The sequence below is a fragment of the Canis lupus genome, chromosome 36 (genome assembly GCF_003254725.2).
Source record: "Canis lupus dingo isolate Sandy chromosome 36, ASM325472v2, whole genome shotgun sequence".
In the NCBI taxonomy this organism is placed as follows: Eukaryota; Metazoa; Chordata; class Mammalia; order Carnivora; family Canidae; genus Canis; species Canis lupus.
The window spans coordinates 28,996,234-29,013,501 of record NC_064278.1 but is presented as its reverse complement, the minus strand read 5'-3'; positions in this window follow the sequence as shown (position 1 = coordinate 29,013,501).

The following is a 17,268-nucleotide window of genomic DNA, read 5'->3' as shown; positions in this document are numbered from 1 at the left end:
GCGGGGCCTGAGCGGGGAGGGGAGGGAGGGGAGGGGAGGGGAGGGCCGGCGGGAGGGGGCGGGCCCGTCGGGAGGAAGCGGAGGAGGAGAGCGCTCCGGCCCCCGGGCGGAGGGGGGGCGGTGGGCGGGGCCTGAGCGCGGGAGGGGGAGGGGCAGGGGGAGGGGGAGGGGGCCGGGAGGAAGTGCAGGGGGCGGGGCGCCCGTGGGAGCCCGGCGGTCGGGGCGGCGCGGAGCTGCGGCTGCCCAAGGCCCAGCGCCCGGAGCCCCGGCGGCGGCCGCGCGGTCGGACGGGCCCCGAGCCAGGTCCGGGGGCGGAGGGGGCGGAGGGGGCGGAGGGGGCCCCCAGCATTCCTCCCGCCCGACCCCGCGCCCCCGCCCGCGCTCCCCTCCCCTCCACTCCCCCGCCCCCCGCACTGCCCCCCCTGCACTCTCCTCCCCCCCACCCGCGCACTCCGCCCCGAGCTCCCGAGGCCGGAGGGGTGGCAGGAATAGGGTGGCAGCAGGGGTCTCCGGCGGCAGCCCCGCCCCGCCCCGTCCCCAGTCCCCAGTCCCCAGTGCACGAGCCCACGTGTGCGCCGCCCAGTACGCGTCGGGGTTTCCACCGAGGGGGGGCACCTGCACCCAGGGGTGCGGCCAGGGCCCTGCCGGGGCCGTGCAGCTCGCTCCTTGCGGTGCGCTCCCAGCTCTCGTTTCCTCCCCGAAGGAACAGGACCAAAAGGGAAATGAAATGCCCAATCCGAACTCCTACTACTTAATTGCATTAAATTTGACTGGATCTATTAAATTCAACTGCCTTGAATTCGACTGAAAGCTGTGCCGCGAAACCCTGGGCCGCGTGTCACAGAGCAGGGCCCGGCAGGCAGGTCCCTAAAGGAGTGGCCGCGTGGCGCCCTGACCCTGACCCTGCCCCATACCCGGGAATGGGGACGCCCCTTCCCGCCACCGCGTTGCAGGTGCACCGGGACGCACCACCCCGCGGGGCTTCTGGTCCTTGAGAGCCGGGTCAGCGCCCTTGGAAGTCGGCCCGCGCAGGAGGGGCCTCACCGCCCCGGCAGGCAGGCCTCGCACCAGGGATTTCTCTGGTCCGCGTGGGCCCAGGCAGCGGGGATGTGCCCGAGACAGGGAAACCCGGGTTGCATTCCATGGGGGTGGAGCTGGGCCTCTCCCTCCATCCGGTGACACCCCTTAACTGCTTTGTCACACTTTCCCCACTTACCAGACCCGGATAACAATACATCTGCTACCTTCAGGGTAATCACTTTCTTACAGACCCAATAAAATATCAGTAGAAAAGGATCCTGACTTGGGGTTTTACCCCCTACCAATGCCGTCCTTTACTTAGAAGCTCGATTCCCTTCGTTTCTGTAAATGCAAATGCCTGAATTCAATTCCTGGGTTCGTTCAGTACTAGCTCTGTGAGCCTCGGTGGCCTTGTCTCTAAAATGGGATGGATGATGGCACCTACCCCTGGGATTGAGCGCTACTCGGCTACTCGTTGCCATCCATACCCCTAGGACTTAGTAGGGCCGTGATAGTGAATGTGCACCGACACTAGGCCTGTATTCTCGCTCTTGGAGGCCTAGGACCTACCCAGCAGTTCCTTCACCAACCACAGCCCAGCTGGCCCCCCCGGGGCTTTGTCTCTGTGCACCCCAAAGCACACTCCCATTACTCCAAAATAATGTTAAGAGGAATTTCAAATGTTTATCTCCCAGCACCAAGGGGGACTCGGTTCATGACTCGGGAAGCCCGTCTGCAATCCCGGCTTCCTACTCTCCATCTCCCCAGAGGCTCGAACCCACTGAACTCAACTGGGGAGGGTCCCCCCTGCCTTTGTTGGCTGACTCTCTCCTGCCTCTCCTCCCCCAGCTATTAATGAGGGACATTTACTTGGCTTCTCCGGCTTCCATCCCCACTCCCCCACCCACCCCGTGTGCTGCATTATCCTATCTGAAAAGATAAGAAAAGATTCCCAGCCAGCTGCGGGGAAACTGGAAGTTTCCCCGAGATTGACATCTTGGTTCACAGCACTCTAGCTTCCTAGAAAACACTGGCCCTCCTCTTGGACCACTTCCCCAGCCTTCTTCCGCCCACCACATGCAAACCTACACCAGGTCCTCCATCGAGCTATTTCCTACTTTTCTTTCTAGATGTGTGTCAGGCGTCCTCAGGTCCCCCAGGAAGCCCATTAAGAACCATGCTTTGCTGTTTTTGTATCCTTAGCATTCAACCCTGGACTTAATGGCATTAATCCTACTGTCCAGAGACTTAACAATTGCATCAAGCTTACTCATATGCTGGACACTGTGCTAAGCATTTTGATACGTACTAAATCACTCCTTAGTCATAAAATCCTATCAGATAGGTTCTATTAGTAGTAGCCCAAGTGGAAAGACAAAGAAACTGATTCTCTAGGAGATGGAATGATTTTTTCAACATCACAAATCCTTGTGGACAAGGAAGGGAATTAGTGATGGTCGCCAAGGCCTTCCCCGTGCTTGAGAACCTGGGGCGTCTGGGACCTCCTCAGGCCAGCTGGCGTGGGAGTTCATAGCCCCAGGAAATGAAGTCACCTGGGCCTCATTCAGGTATCTTTCCCGCCGCGAGGCAGAATGAAGATGCCCCCTGAGGATGCACTGGCTCATATCCATGAACATTGGAAATGAAAAGGGGAAAATGGTCCCGGTCCTCATTTACGGGTCTAATCCTCCCCATAACATTTTCATATCAGCAGGAATCAATCATCTGTTGCCTTCAGATCAGACCTCCCTTCCCTATACTAGCAAAAGTTAGCCACAAACTTCGGGTTCAGATAAATGGTGGGGAAAATGTGGAAATATCTTAGTTCTCCTGTTGAAAGAGCAAGACAAAGGTGACGAATCTTTCGAGGTGTCAAAAACAAATACGCGACTCTCCTCCTGTCTTGTGTTTGGTTTTGTCTTTAAATGGTTTTAACCTGAAAAAAAAAAAAATAAATAAATAAATAAATAAATAAATAAATAAATAAATGGTTTAACCTTTATAGCTTATTGCTTAACAGAAATATTTGCTATCCAAGAAGCTTCTTTTGATTTTTTTATCCCCTGAAGACTGAAAATACTCACTGTCTCGTCTCTAGCTTAATGAATAGAAAACATTTCACTATCTCTTTTCTCTCCAACGTGCTTTTAGTTTTCCCACTTAACCTGGTCCTGATATGTTCATCTCTTCCTTTTAATACCATGGTTTACTTTTACCAATAGTAAAACTGAAATAACCATATTGATTGCTTTTGTTTAAAAATCCTAAGAATGTAATATGTGTAAGCACCCATATTAAAAATTACTAATGATATCACTCCATAACCTCAAATGTAAAGAGAAAGTAAGTGGATTAACAAATTATGCATAAAATATATTGTTTCCACTAGAGTCAAACTTACATTATAAATATCCAGCCATGGGCAGCCCGGGTGGCTCAGCGGTTTAGCGTCACCTTAGGCCCAGGGCGTGATCCTGGAGACCCCGGATCGAGTCCCCCATCGGGCTCCCCGCATGGAGCCTGCTTCTCCCTCTGCCTGTGTCTCTGCCTCTCTCTCTCTCTCTATGTCTCTCATGAATAAATAGATAAATAAAATCTTAAAAAAAAAAAAGAAAGAAAACTGAGACTCAAAACACCAAATCAGAAGTCCCAACACACAAAGTTAACTTTAAACCTTGGAAACAGAAAAACAAGCCCTTTGGAATTCTGTGCCCGGAGGGAGCAGAGCTTGGGGGGCAGGAAGCTTGGGTAAGGTAAGGACCCGGCAGGTCTCCTCGGATGCACCATGCACACCCCTTCCTCTGTGCCTCAGGTTCTGGGGTGGTTTTTATTTTTATTTTTATTTTTGTTTTTTTTTTTTTTTTCAGTCTGGAATACCTTCTTTCACCTTCTCTCCCACCCCAGTTCCACCCAGACCTCTGCGTTCACCTCAAGGCTCATCCTTCTGGGAAGTCTTACATAGCTTCAGTTCCTCCTTTCTTTTTATTTATTATTTTTTAAAAGATTTTACTTATTTATTCATGAGAGACCCAGAGAGGGAGGCAGAGACCCAGGCAGAGGTTGAAGCAGGCTCCACGCAGGGAGCCCGACGTGGGACTCGAACCCGGGACCCCGGGGTCACTCCCTGGGCCCAAGGCAGGTGCTCAACCACTGAGCCACCCAGCGATCCCCCCCCACTTTCTTTTTAAAATAACTTGTACTTCCAAATCTAATCCACTCACAACTTAACATTTAATTATTCTTGTACTTATTTCCTGGTGTTTCTGACAGCATTCGAAAGAAATCCTATTGAATATTAATTCTTGATGTTTTCAGGCATCTCTATTTTTTTTCTCAGTGAAATGGTCAGTTCCTTAAAAATAAGAGCTGTGCCTTCTTAATTTATATAACCTCCCATAATGTTGGCATTTCAAAGAAACCACTAAGATCCTTGCTGAAGAACTGTCTGTACAATCCCGCGGGGGACGCAGCGTGCTGCCCCCTCAGCCTTACTGAGGCATGCCCCACAAACCTGTAGGGAGCTTGCTGATCCTACCTGCACCCCTAACTGTTCAGAGCCCAGCAGATTCCTACTGAGCTGCAAGAAACCAAGAAGTATTTACTGAAGGAGAGATAAATGAGGGTGAGAGCAAAAAGGCCACGGTCGCCTTGACAAACTGAACACGTGAAGGTAATAAGTGGGTAAGTATTCTTGCGTAAGTGAATGAACGCGTGTGCTTTTCAACGAGTAGAAAAGCCCAAGAATATCTGGTACGGTCATTGCATGGCTAGGGAAAGAAAAGGATTTTAAAAGGATTTTGACTTTATCTAGAATTGTGTTTCTGAGATTCGTAGCTGCTTTTCATTCCCGGTTGCATTTTGGGATTAGGATTTGGGGCTTATGAAAGAGATAAAAATTAATCACGGATGACGAGAAATGTCCTCTGCGTTGCTGGAGTTCTCGGCATCTCGTTGTGAAGCACTACTGCGCCCTCAAGATAGGCATTTTTTTTTAAGTTTATTTATTTAATGGGGACTCACACTCACCACCCCAAAAGCAAGAGTCTCTCGCTCTTATAACTGAGCCAACCAAGCGCCCCTCGGCATTCTCTACTTCTGGTGGCTTTCAGAATTTCCCTTCAAATAATCAACGTGTTGTGAAAATGTAAAAGGAAAGCTGTGTGTGTTATTTTATTTAAATTAAAGATTACAGTGTCCTAAAAAAAAAAAAAAAAAAAAGATTACAGTGTCCTTTTACGTTATAACCACCGAAGAGGATTTCGCTTGTTTTAGAGGCTTGAGGTGTTGATGTGTGCTGAGGGACAGGCTACATTTCTCAGTAAAGCCCTTGTCGTACAAAAAAAATCCATGTTTGGAAAAGGGTAATGCTGTCTAAATTACTCTTCTATTGCTGAAAAGTCAAATTGGAGGCTTAGCTATAGAAAGCAGAGTGTCTGTGATATGTTCAGAATTAGCAGACACATTTCTAAAGATAATACACCGAAAAAACACAGTTTCAAAAGAACACTCTGCTTTATTTATATCATGAGTCATAAAAGGAATCATGGTACAATTTTAAATGTCTCTGGCACCTGATAAATGATTGCTAATACTTTCCTCCTACTAATCATTTTGCGTAAATGTAGCCTTGCCTTGACTGGAGATTATAACTCAAAACTTCTAATTCTTTTTCCCCTCAGATGGATGATAAATATAAACAGTCATAATCAGAAGACCTTTAAGAACTACAGTCTACACACTTGGGCATGTATTTATTTTTTCCTTGGAAAAAAATGGCAAGAAAATGTCATTAATGACAAAGCACACCATTTTTAGACTGTGTATGTATATTCTGGGTGTATAGTTCCTGGAATTCTTCTCCTTAGATACATGCTTTGGTCTTACTGTTATTTAGTGATATGTCACCCTAGGATCATCGAAATTTTTTTAGTAAGTAAAAATAAATTCCATATATCGAAAAGGCATAGCTAGGCATATGTCTACAAAACACGAGTTTTCGGGAGAAATTTTGATATCAAGAACATAAGAGGGATCCCTGGGTGGCGCAGCGGTTTGGCGCCTGCCTTTGGCCCAGGGCGCGATCCTGGAGACCCGGGATCGAATCCCACGTCGGGCTCCAGGTGCTTCAGGAGAAATTTTGATATCAAGAACATAAGAAAGTGATATTATCATACCCATGTAATACTATTAAAGTATGATACTGTATAATGCGATCATAGAATCCTATATCAGTGAATGTTACTGAAGTTACAGAACTTAGTATACACCGGCATCCACCCTTACGTGCCCTATTATATAAAGAGCTATGTAAATCTGGTTTTTAACACAAATCAAACATAAATTTATTCCTATGACTATTGCATTGGTTTTCTTTCGACTCATTCCATTTACACTGGCCTTATCAAAAAACATGTTATTTGGGGGCACCCAGGTGGCTCAGCGGTTGAGCATCTGCCTTCAGCCCAGGTCATGACCCCAGGGTCCCAGGATCGAGTCCTGCATCGAGTTCCCTGCAAGGAGCCTGCTTCTCCCTCTGCCTGGGTCTCTGCCTCTCTCTCTCTGGGTCTCTCATGAATAAATAAATAAAATCTTTAAAAAATATATGTTATGTGTTCATTTATTCATTGGATCCCCTATATGCCCCACGCTGCCATCAGAGCTTGAATTACCAAGACGAATTAGGTATGACACCTGCCAGGAACTTAGAGTTTAATGAAACACATACTTAAGTCAATAATAGCAGCTTCAATTTATTTATTTATTTATTTATTTATTTTTCAGCTTCAACTTATTAAGGGACATACTTTACTATGTGCCAAGTGCTCTATTAAAATGCTGTATGTGGATGATGCCTCTTCATAAAATGCAATTTCTGCACGTGGGTGACTTTACCTCATTTTACAGATGAGAACATAAGGATGGTGATGTTAAAATACGCTCCCTTGGGGAGCACCGGGCTGACTCAGTTGGTAGAGCATGCAACTCTAGATCTCAGGATCGCGCGTTCAAACCCCACATTGAGCCTGAAGCCTACTTAAAAAAAATTAAAAAAAAAAAAAAAAACAGTTTTAAAAGTTTAAAGTATCCTCCCCTCAGGGCACCCCCCGGATAACTCAGTCGGTTAAGCGTCTCTTTTTTTTCTTTTTTTAAATTTATAACAGTCACAGAGAGAAAGAGAGGCAGAGACACAGGCAGAGGAAGAAGCAGGCTCCGTGCAGGGAGCCCGACGTGGGATTCGATCCTGGGTCTCCAGGATCACGCCCTGGGCCAAAGGCAGGCGCCAAACCGCTGCACCACCCAGGGATCCCAAGTGTCTAACTCTTCATCTGGGCTCAGGTCAGGATCTCAGGGTCCTGCACTAGGCCTGGAGTCGGCTTGGGATTCTCTCTGTCCCTCCACCTCTACGCTGCTCCCCAGCTCGTCTCACTCTTTCTCTCTCCATCTCTCACCCTCTCTTTCTCAATCCCAAATAAATAAATAAATAACATCTTAAAAATAAAATAAAATACGATCCCTTCAAGACGTGGAACAGAACTTCCCATCTCTGGAGAGTGGGCTGGATTTCGTGAAGGGCGTTTAATGCCGAGGGTGCCGAGGCGACCACGCGCTCCTGTGGACTAGGTCAGAGGCGGCACGTGGCTTCCTTTGCCCTCTCTCCGCTGGGCAGCCGGATGCCCTCTGGGAGGGACATCCAAGCCCAGGGAGCGGCCCATATGGCTCCCAACAGCCACCTAAGGGAGTCGTCTTCAAAGCGGGTCCCTCTCCCCAGTCTGGCCTTCCTTTGATCGCACCCCGGCCCCCTCTAAGCTCAAGAGCGCCGGAGCTAGACGTTATCCATCGAAGCTGCTCTTCAAGGACTGATGCACAGAAACCTGGGACTTCTTCCTCGGAGGGAACTTCCTCCAGTCCTTCCAGAATGACAATTCTCCAAGCGTGACGCTGAGCGTGTGATCCCCTCCTCCTCTCCCTCCTCCTCTCCGGGACGCTGACAGAGCCAGCATTGCAGGCAGGAAGATGCCAGAAATTATGCAACAAGAAGTGAGGTGTCATTGACCAGGAGCCGGGGTAGGGGCAGCCCCCTCCAGCCCCCCCACCTGTCCCAATTCTAATTTCATGCAATAAAAAGGCCGAACTTTTTATTCCATAAAACATGAAGGACAAAACTCAAGATAAAAATGTATTTCTTTTTTTTTTGTTAATTTTTTTTATTTTAAATTTTTTAGTTTTTTTTTTTTTTATTTATGATAGTCACACACACACACACACACACACACACACACACACACAGAGGCAGAGACACAGGCAGAGGGAGAAGCAGGCTCCAGGCACCAGGAGCCCGACATGGGATTCGATCCCGGGTCTCCAGGATCGCGCCTTGGGCCAAAGGCAGGCGCCAAACCGCTGCACCACCCAGGGATCCCTAAAAATATATTTCAAGTCCAAAAATTTAAAAAAAAAAAAAGGCGTTTTAGGGGATAATCTGTTGCTGAGTGACATATAACTAACAGGACGAGCTTAGCGAGGTTATGCCAGTTTGCCACCATCTGCCATGAGGGTCACAGAGCCGGCAAGTGCGACATACGTCCCCGACGGTCCACATAGCCAAGGTGACCACATAATTTATTACCCAACTGGGACACTGTAGAGAGTAACAGGAATACGGATAAGGATTGTGTCGATAGGACAGTTCTGTCCCAGGGAACGTCTAGGAGCAACGGGCCCTAGGGTCAGCCCCGTCCCAGCCCTTGCTCCTGACGGTCACCCGCCCGCTTTCCCATGTGAAGGAGGGGACCGATGTGACGGGCCAGCCGCAGGCGGAGCACCGGGGCAGGGCGGCCGGACTCCCCAGGACGCTCGGGCCCTCCTGTTGCTCAGCAAATCCTTGCGGCGTGTGGCGGCCACAGTGTGTAGCTGGAAACAGAAATGAGCCACTGAAGCCGAAAGCATTGCCCAGCTTCCTTACAGGTGACGGGAAGACGTCGGGGAGTCGTGGGCTGGCGGGGCACCTGGGGCTCAGGGGGCGCCTGGTTTGGCTCAGGCCGTGGGCTCCTGGGCCCCGGGACCGGGCCCCACCGTCGTTGGGCTTCGCCCTTGGGTCCGCGTGGAGATTCTCGCCATCCGGCCTCCCTCCACTTTCTCTCTCGCTTCCGAGTACAGAAACACATCTTAAAAAAAAAAAAAAAAAAAAGACAGACTGACAGACGGAAGCGTGGTGGCGCTCCCAGCTCTTAGAAGAGGCCCGCGACCGTGGGGCCAGCACTCCTTCCCTGCAGTTTCTGTACAGTTGATGCGGGGACACGGACGGGCTGCCCGAAGGGACACGAGGACGCACGCCTGGCAGCTCAGGGCATGGGCCGAGCCTCCCAGCACGTCCGGCTTGCTGACGACCCTGAACCCACCAAACACGCACAGTATCCTCGACGGCACAAAACTAGGCCTCCCCTTAGTCTAAGCAGGTGCTCCAGGGGCTCCTGGGGGCTCCTGGGGGCTCCAGGGACACCCGGACTAACCTAACCCCAGCAGATATTTCCCACCTTAATGCCTCAAGGAATAAATTTAAATTTTGAGCACCAAATATTTGTGTTTTTACCCGATTTGATAGAAATGATTCTAGATATATTGGCCACTCCTCCTCTTTGTTCAAGGAGCTAAAACAGAAGCGTTGTCTGACAGTTTTCTTTTTTCTTCTTTTTTTTTTAGAGAGAAAGAGTGAGCGCCTGAGGGGGGTGGTGGTGGGTGACGGAGGAAGAGAGGGAGAGGGAGAGGGAGAGACTCCCAAGCAGGCTCCGTCCCGCTGCGGAGCCCGGTGTGGGGCTCGATCGCATGACCCTGAGATCCTTACCTGAGCCAAGGTCCAGAGTTGGACGCACAACCCAGGGAGCCCCCCGGGCGCCCAACAGATTTCCTGGTGATCCAAATCAGTTCACTTTTTAGTGTCTAATAGGGTCTTCTAAGTTCCCGGAAGCTCTGTCAAGTGTGGGTGTTAATAAAGCAAATGTGAGTTAAGGTCTTGTGAGCAATTCTCTGGGATCAGCCGGTGCCTTTACCAGTTTGGTTCCTTTTAAATGATTCATTTGGGGGGTTTTCTAAACTCTCCACTCTTACTTCCTCTAAAAGCTTAAACCCTAATGAAGGATTTCCACCTTTCAGTCATTATTGAAAGGTCTGCCAGGGGATTTTCACCAAATGTTGACTATTTAGATTTAATAGGAAACGATTACATTCACTAAGCAGTCACAGGCAGAGCTCTTAATCACATAATTGCATTAGGCCTCGCTCGCAGAAACGTAGGAGAGTTAAATAAAAGGCTTGGTGCATGTTCAGCATTGTTGGGAAGCCTAAAGGTATTTCTAGAGGTAGTTGTAGTTGTTTTATTTATTTATTTTTTTTCCTTTTCAGTATGAGAAATAAAAATGATTACCCTTATGGAGGTGGTTACAGTAATGGTGCTCTGAGCCGAACGAGATTCTTTAGGAAACCAGGCTAACTTTGTTTTATCCTATTTCCAGCCACTTAATCTATTGCAGTTTAGGATTCCCTTATCATCGACCAAATCTTCAAACAGTTACTGTAGGGGCGCCCGGGGGGCCTGTGGGGTGAGCATTCGCCTTGGGCTCAGGTCGGGATCCGGGGTCCTGGGACCCGAGCTCAGCAGGGAGCCTGCCTCTCCCTCTCCTCTCCACTCCTGTTCTCCCCTCTCTCCCTCTCCTTTTCCCTCTTCCTCAAATAAACAAAATCTTTAAAAACTGTGAGCTAGGGTGGGGGGGGGGTGGGGATGGCTTCCCTGGGAGGCCGTGGACGTGTGCAGGGATGGGCGCCTCTACTGCTGGAGCGTCTGTCTCCGCGTGGGCTCCAACCTGCACCAGCTGCGCGTGGCTGTGGGGCCCCTGGGCTGGGGCTGGGTCCTGGGAAGGCAGGTGCGCAGGCCCACTTCGCAGTCCCCGGCCTCACCTGCTGCAGCCCGGGCAGGAGCGGATAGACCCGGCTTCTAAACGCATCTGCGCCTGCCACCCCCGCTCTGAGGTCTACACTCCATCCCCGAGGGCATCACAGACCTGCAGGCGCCTAGACCACTGGGAAGGACAGATTCCCAGCACACTGACACTCGTGGGTGCCACCCCCTTCCTTCCTGCATGAGGCCTCCCTCTATTTTAATTTTTACAAATTTTTTTAAAAATATTTTATTTATTTATTCATGAGAGACACACAGAGAGGGAGAGACCCAGGCAGAGGGAGAAGCAGGCTCTATGCAGGGAGCCCGATGCAGGACTCGATCCCGGGACCCCGGGGTCACGACCTGGGCCAAAAGCAGATGCTCGACCACTGAGACACCCGGGCGTCCCCTTATTTATTCATTTTTAGAGAGCGTGCGCACAGCCGAGGTGGGGGCTGGGAGCGGGGCTGAAGGAGAGAGAGAACCCCAGCAGGCTCCACGGCCAGGATGGAGCCCCCCGGAGCTCGATCTCACAACCCTGAGACCTTGACCAGAGCTGAAATCAAGAGTCGGGCGCATAAGTGACGGAGCCACCCTGTTGCCATTGTGCCCTAAATTCTTAAATTTTGGTATCAGTCAGTTACCTAGATTAAAAAACATTGTCATACCCCTTGGTCCTTCCTACAGTTCTGTAAATCTGGTTTCGTTAGTCTTAGATCAGTTGTGAAAATTATTTGATCGTTAGCATAATTTTTTTTGTGTGTGTAGTCACGATGGGATGTTGGCTCAAAAGGTTTTCTCTGGATGGTACGTGATAAATTTGTCTTTAGATATTGTGGAAACTATGTCAAATGTGACAAGTCATTTCCTCAGTTATGTGACTGCAATGGTCCGAAAATTGCTTCTTGGTTTAACCATGCTTCGGTTGCTACTATATTTAGAGACAACTTATTCTAGTCTCCCCCCCCCCCCCCCCGCACAGAAACTTACTAGTTTTATAGGAATTTCATGGGCTAGAAAGCATAATTTGTGTTATTTTCTGCTCATGCTGTCATGGTATACAGAGAAAGAAAGAAAGAAAGAAAGAAAGAAAGAAAAAACCTTATGTTTGCAATTTTTTTTTTTTTTTTTACTAAATTTAGCTCACATGCCAGAAAGTGAAATACAAGCTTTCGTTGGGTCAAGCCACTGAGATTTTTGAGTTAATTTCATAGATCCTAGGCCATCCTGACAGATACGGACATGAACACAAGTAATCCCAATTTATAAGCAAAATACTCTCAAAAAAAAAAATACGGGATCCCTGGGTGGCGCAGCGGTTTAGCGCCTGCCTTTGGCCCAGGGCGCGATCCTGGAGACCCGGGATCGAGTCCCACATCAGGCTCCGGTGCATGGAGCCTGCTTCTCCCTCTGCCTGTGTCTCTGCCTCTCTCTCTCTCTGTGTGCCTATCATAAATAAATAATAAAAAAAAAAATTAAAAAAAAAATACTCTCGCCTTCAGGCTGTAAATATTGTATCTTCTCCTGTTACAATGTGTATGATTTACGTTCTGTGCCAAAACACAGATATATTTGCACGATTTCCCTAACAATGAGCTCATTCCATCGCTTTTCCCAAGAGAAGGGATACAAGCAGGACTCGGGGGGTCCGAGGGCCCTGAAGCCCATAAAGCCCGGGTGACCCCCGCGCCCCCCTCTGCACGCACCCGCGATTTTTTTCTCTTTACCCAACAGCTCAAGCCCCATGAGCTGCAGCCACAACGTCTCCAGGCGGGAGGTGGTGCTGCAGAGGCTCCGCACAGGCCGGGCCCCTGCCCTCGCCCTGGGTCCTCAGGTCCTCAGGCCCGGGGCACCTGCACCTGGGACCCTGGTGACACCTGCCACCCGGCGGCCCAGGCCCGTCAACCCAGCACGATGGATCCAGCGGGGACCTGACATCTGCTTTTCTGAAACAACAGCAACAACTTCGGCTGCGGAGATTTAGTTCCTGTTGCTCCAGACGGTCCTCGGCCTCGACATGGAGGCTGGGGGAGGCCGCGGTCCCCCGGGGCCAGGGAGGCTGTTCCTGGGGCCTCTGGGCCTGTCACCTGGGCCACTGTCCCTGGGCCTCCCCGGGCCTATGGGCCTGTCAGCTGGGCCGCTGTCCCCGGGCCTCCGAGCCTGTCACCTGGGCTGCTGTCCCTGGGCCTCCCCGGGCCTCTGGGCCTGTCACCTGGGCCGCTGTCCCTGGGCCTCCCCGGGCCTCTGGGCCTGTCACCTGGGCCGCTAGTCCCTGGGCCTCCCCCAGCCTCCAGGCCTGTCACCTGGACCGCTGTCCCAGGGGGCCTCCGTGACTGTCTCCTGGGTCGCTGTCCCCGGGGCCTCCGGGCCTCCACGCTCCTCCTCACGTGGCCCCTCAGCCTCCCCCCCGCCCGCTCCCAGCGGGGGAAGCCGTGGGGTCCCCTGAGGCCGAGGCTTCGGGGGCACAACGTCCCCTGTCCCGGCGCAGGGCGAGAGGCAGCTGCAGGGCCGGAGCAGGTGGAAGCCCGGGAAGAGACTCTCCCTCTGGCAGTGGTGGCGGCCGCGGCTGTGTCCTCCGCCCCCCGCAGGGGCAGCTCCGTGCACACCAGGCGCCTAATACTTGCAGCCCCGCCACCACGTCTGCGGACACCGGAGCGCTCACGGAGCTCCCCGAATGTGGCATTTGCGCGCTTTGGCTTCTTTTTCCTTTCCACGCGGTCCCGGGCCTCGGGCTCCTGCCCCCAGGCCGAGGTGGCAGCCGAGCGCCAGGCTCGTCGAGCCCGTGTCCGCTCCCACGTTCGACCAATTCAACCTCGGCCCTGGCGTCATTTAAAGGTCATTAATGCACAAAATCGCTAAACGTTCACGGCTGTTTTGTCTGGATTTTTCTGATTAAAGTTTCCAGATTTAAAAACCAGCAGCGACGACCAATGTGCCCGTGGCCGGCGGCACTGACCGTCCCCCCTTCCCGGAGCTGCGGCCTCGCGGTGTCCCTGGCGGCGAGAGGCCTCACCTGAAGCCGGCGACGGTGCAGGACCGAGGACTCAGGCCCAGAGTCTGAGACTAGAGGCCGGCGGCGGCCCCGCCTCGGTGGGTCAGGGACGAGGGGGGCCGCCCCGGCCACGACACCGGCCGCTCGGAGCCGCTGCCTGGGAGGAGGCCTCGACGGGCCCGGGCAGCAGCGACCCTGAGGGAACCCCCGGCGGCTGAGGCAGGCGGCGACAAAGCACAGGGCCCCACCGAACGGTCCTTCGTCCCCTCACAGGCAACGGGGCCACGAGCCCTCGCCTTTGGCTGCGGCCCGGGTGCGCGTCTCGTAGGCCGGAGCCTAGGATTTGCCCTGGAGGCTTCTCCCCTCTGGCTTGGACCCAAGGAAGCGGTTGCCAAGGCTTCTGTCGCCCTGAGTCAGCAAGTCCCTCCCCAGTTCTCCCCCCGGCGCTGAGTCACAGGCCCGGCCGTCTGGGCGGCGTGACAAACCCGAGTCCCTCAGTCTAGACGGCGCAGGGGCAGCCTCTTGGCCATCTCTGGTCTCATTTCCTCTCCCTCCCTGGGGCAGCCCGGGAATGTCCGCGGGGCTACCAGACGGCGCCGACGGCGGTCCCGGATGCTTGGTCACGCTTGGATGGAGACTCTGAACGACTATTTTTAGTAGACACCTGTCCCCCCAACACTTCTGGCCCACTTCTACTTTTTACAAAAAAATCGCCCAAAACACCACTTGTCTGAAATTCACGTTCAGCTGAGGCATCCCGGAGTCCCCGCGGGAGCCCCGAGCGCCCAAAGCTCCCTTCGCTCCGTCCACCGTGGCCCACCGTGGCGCAGGCTGTCAGGGAAAGGAAAGTCTGTTTCCTGAGTTCTAGCGCCCAAAAGCCGAGCTGTTTTCCTTTCATCCTCTATTAGTCACGTAATCACTGCGTAACACCAAAGAAAGAAACGCTGCCGAAGACCCGCATCCTGCAGAGCCGCTGCCCCAGAGCCCCAGGCGTGAGCGTGCACAGGAGATCCGCTGGGATGTTGGCCAAGGGGAGACTCGGCTGCAGCAGCCTGCGGGGGGGCTTTCCGGACCAGCTCCCAGCTGAGGGCAGGGGTGCCGCTCCCTGCACCCCCCTTTCCGCAGCCAGGCTTTCAGGGGTTCTCACCCTTGGCTGCATATTAGAATAATTCGAAAGCTCTTGATGCCCAAACCCCACGGCATCCGGCATCCGGATGAAAGCCGAGTTGCTGCAGGTGGGAGCCAGGCTCAGGAGCTCTGAAAGCTCCTCCGTGGTCACGCGGGCTAATCCTGAGGATCACTGGGCTGGGAGGGAAGTGGAGCCTTTCAGAAAAAAAAAAAGAAGATCAGCCTGGCGATGGCCACACCTCACCGATCGTCCCGAGAGACCGAAATGTAGAGGATTGTCTCTTCCCCGGGGCCGCTTTCAGTTGTGCTCCCGACGCGACTGGGAAAAGCGCTAGGGTTTTATTATGTGAACTGTTCGATCGCTAAATATTTTCCAGATTTGGAAATCTCACGTCTGTGACACGCATTTTTCTGTGGGCCTACAATAATTTACTTCTCTTCACGTTTCTAATGGAAACCAAACAGCCACCCCCTCAGAGTCAGTCTGGCTTGGAAAACACCGGAATTTATCATCTGCGACTCCGTGCGAGGCTTGGCTGGAGTCAAGGAATGTGACTTAAGGAAGGAAAAACATATCTTTACATTCTTGTTGTTTTCCACCCAAAGACATGTCAACAGAAATAAAAGAGTGGCTTCAAAGCTACTGGTCACAATGTAGCGTGTCTCTAGCAGATGTACACAGAACAGGTGCTAACAAAACGTCAGCTACGGGAAATTTCTAAAAAAGCCTTCGTAGCCAAAAACCTCCCTCTTTTTTTTTCTAGTTCTGTCACTTTCGTGTCATCCATCTTTAGCCCGTCTTCCCTCAAATCACAATCTTTTCTGCAGTATCGCTTAGCTTGAAGAATGCTTTTGGGGTATCCTGTATTTTACGCCGAGTCTTATCCTATGGCTTTTTGTTTTTGGGGGGTTTTTTGTTGCTTCTTTTTTTTTTTTTTACTTTATCCTATTTTGTTTTGTTTTCCTCTGTGTCATTCATCGTGCGTCTTTTTCTCGCGTCGGTGCCCAGCCTACACCCTCCATCGCGTTCTCTGCTTAACTTCCTACCTCGTGTCCAAACAGTTGAGTCTGTGACTAGACTTTGCGCTTTACCGGGCTCCCTCACCAGCTCCAGAAGGCACCATGCCCGTGGGGCCAAGAAGCTCACACACACCCTTGGCCCGGGGTGGCCCCAGCAGCAGGTTGAAAGGCGGCCAACACCAACAGTTGGCTCCGATCCGAAGAGGCACAACAAGACCACTGGGGGGTGGATGGCAGATTGTTCTGCAGACTGTTAGCTGTGGGTTGTCTCCTGAGGGTGCCCTTTCGGGGAACCTGGGGGAGAGCAGCTCTTGGGCAACAGGCCCCCCCCCCCCGAGGGGGACGTCCACCCGACCGGTCCTGCGTACAGAGCAGCCACCTGAAAATGGCTCTGCTCTAAATCCTGGTAGTTTATTCTGCTGTCCAGAGAGGCTCATGCACATTTTCGATGCTAACTGAGCTAGTATCCACCAAGCACGTGTTTCTATACGCATTTGACCTTTTATTTATCTGTTTCTTTATTTATTTATTGAGATGGAGGGAGGGGGAGGAGGCGCGGCGGGAGAGGGCCACAGAAGCCGAAGCAGGCTCCGTCTCCCTCTCACCACCCTGAGGTCATGACCTGAGCCGAAGCAGGAGTCAGAAGCGTAAGGGCTGAGCCACCCGGCGCCCTGCCCTAGGCCGCTACTCGTGTCCAACAGCCCCAGTGCTACTGCTCCTCTGACCTTACAGATAAACCCCAGGAGTGCGAGGCTGCCTCGGGCAGGGACGGACCCTCGCTCCCGGGTCGGCGGTGCAGGCCCCGCGCTGGGCGTGGAGCCGACCGTAAATATACGGAACCGCAGAAGGCCCCCAGTCGCCAAGGCGTTCTCGAAAGAGCAAAGCAAAGCTGAGGGCATCGCGAAGAAACAAGTAATGAGGAAACCGACACCTGCCCACAGCCCCATAGGTGACGGGTCGGGAGCCAGGACGTGAATCGAATCCCCAGGCAAGTCAAGGCGGAGGAGCTGCCTGTGTTTGAGCACACCCGGGCCTCTTGCACTCCTTGCAGGGACTGCCTGGAGCCTAAAGGACTTCGGGGCTGAGCACCAATGACAACGGGGACGCCCGGGCAGGGGGGCACAGAGGTGGAGGCCGCTTCGGCCCAGGGCGTGGCCCCGGGGTCCCGGGATCG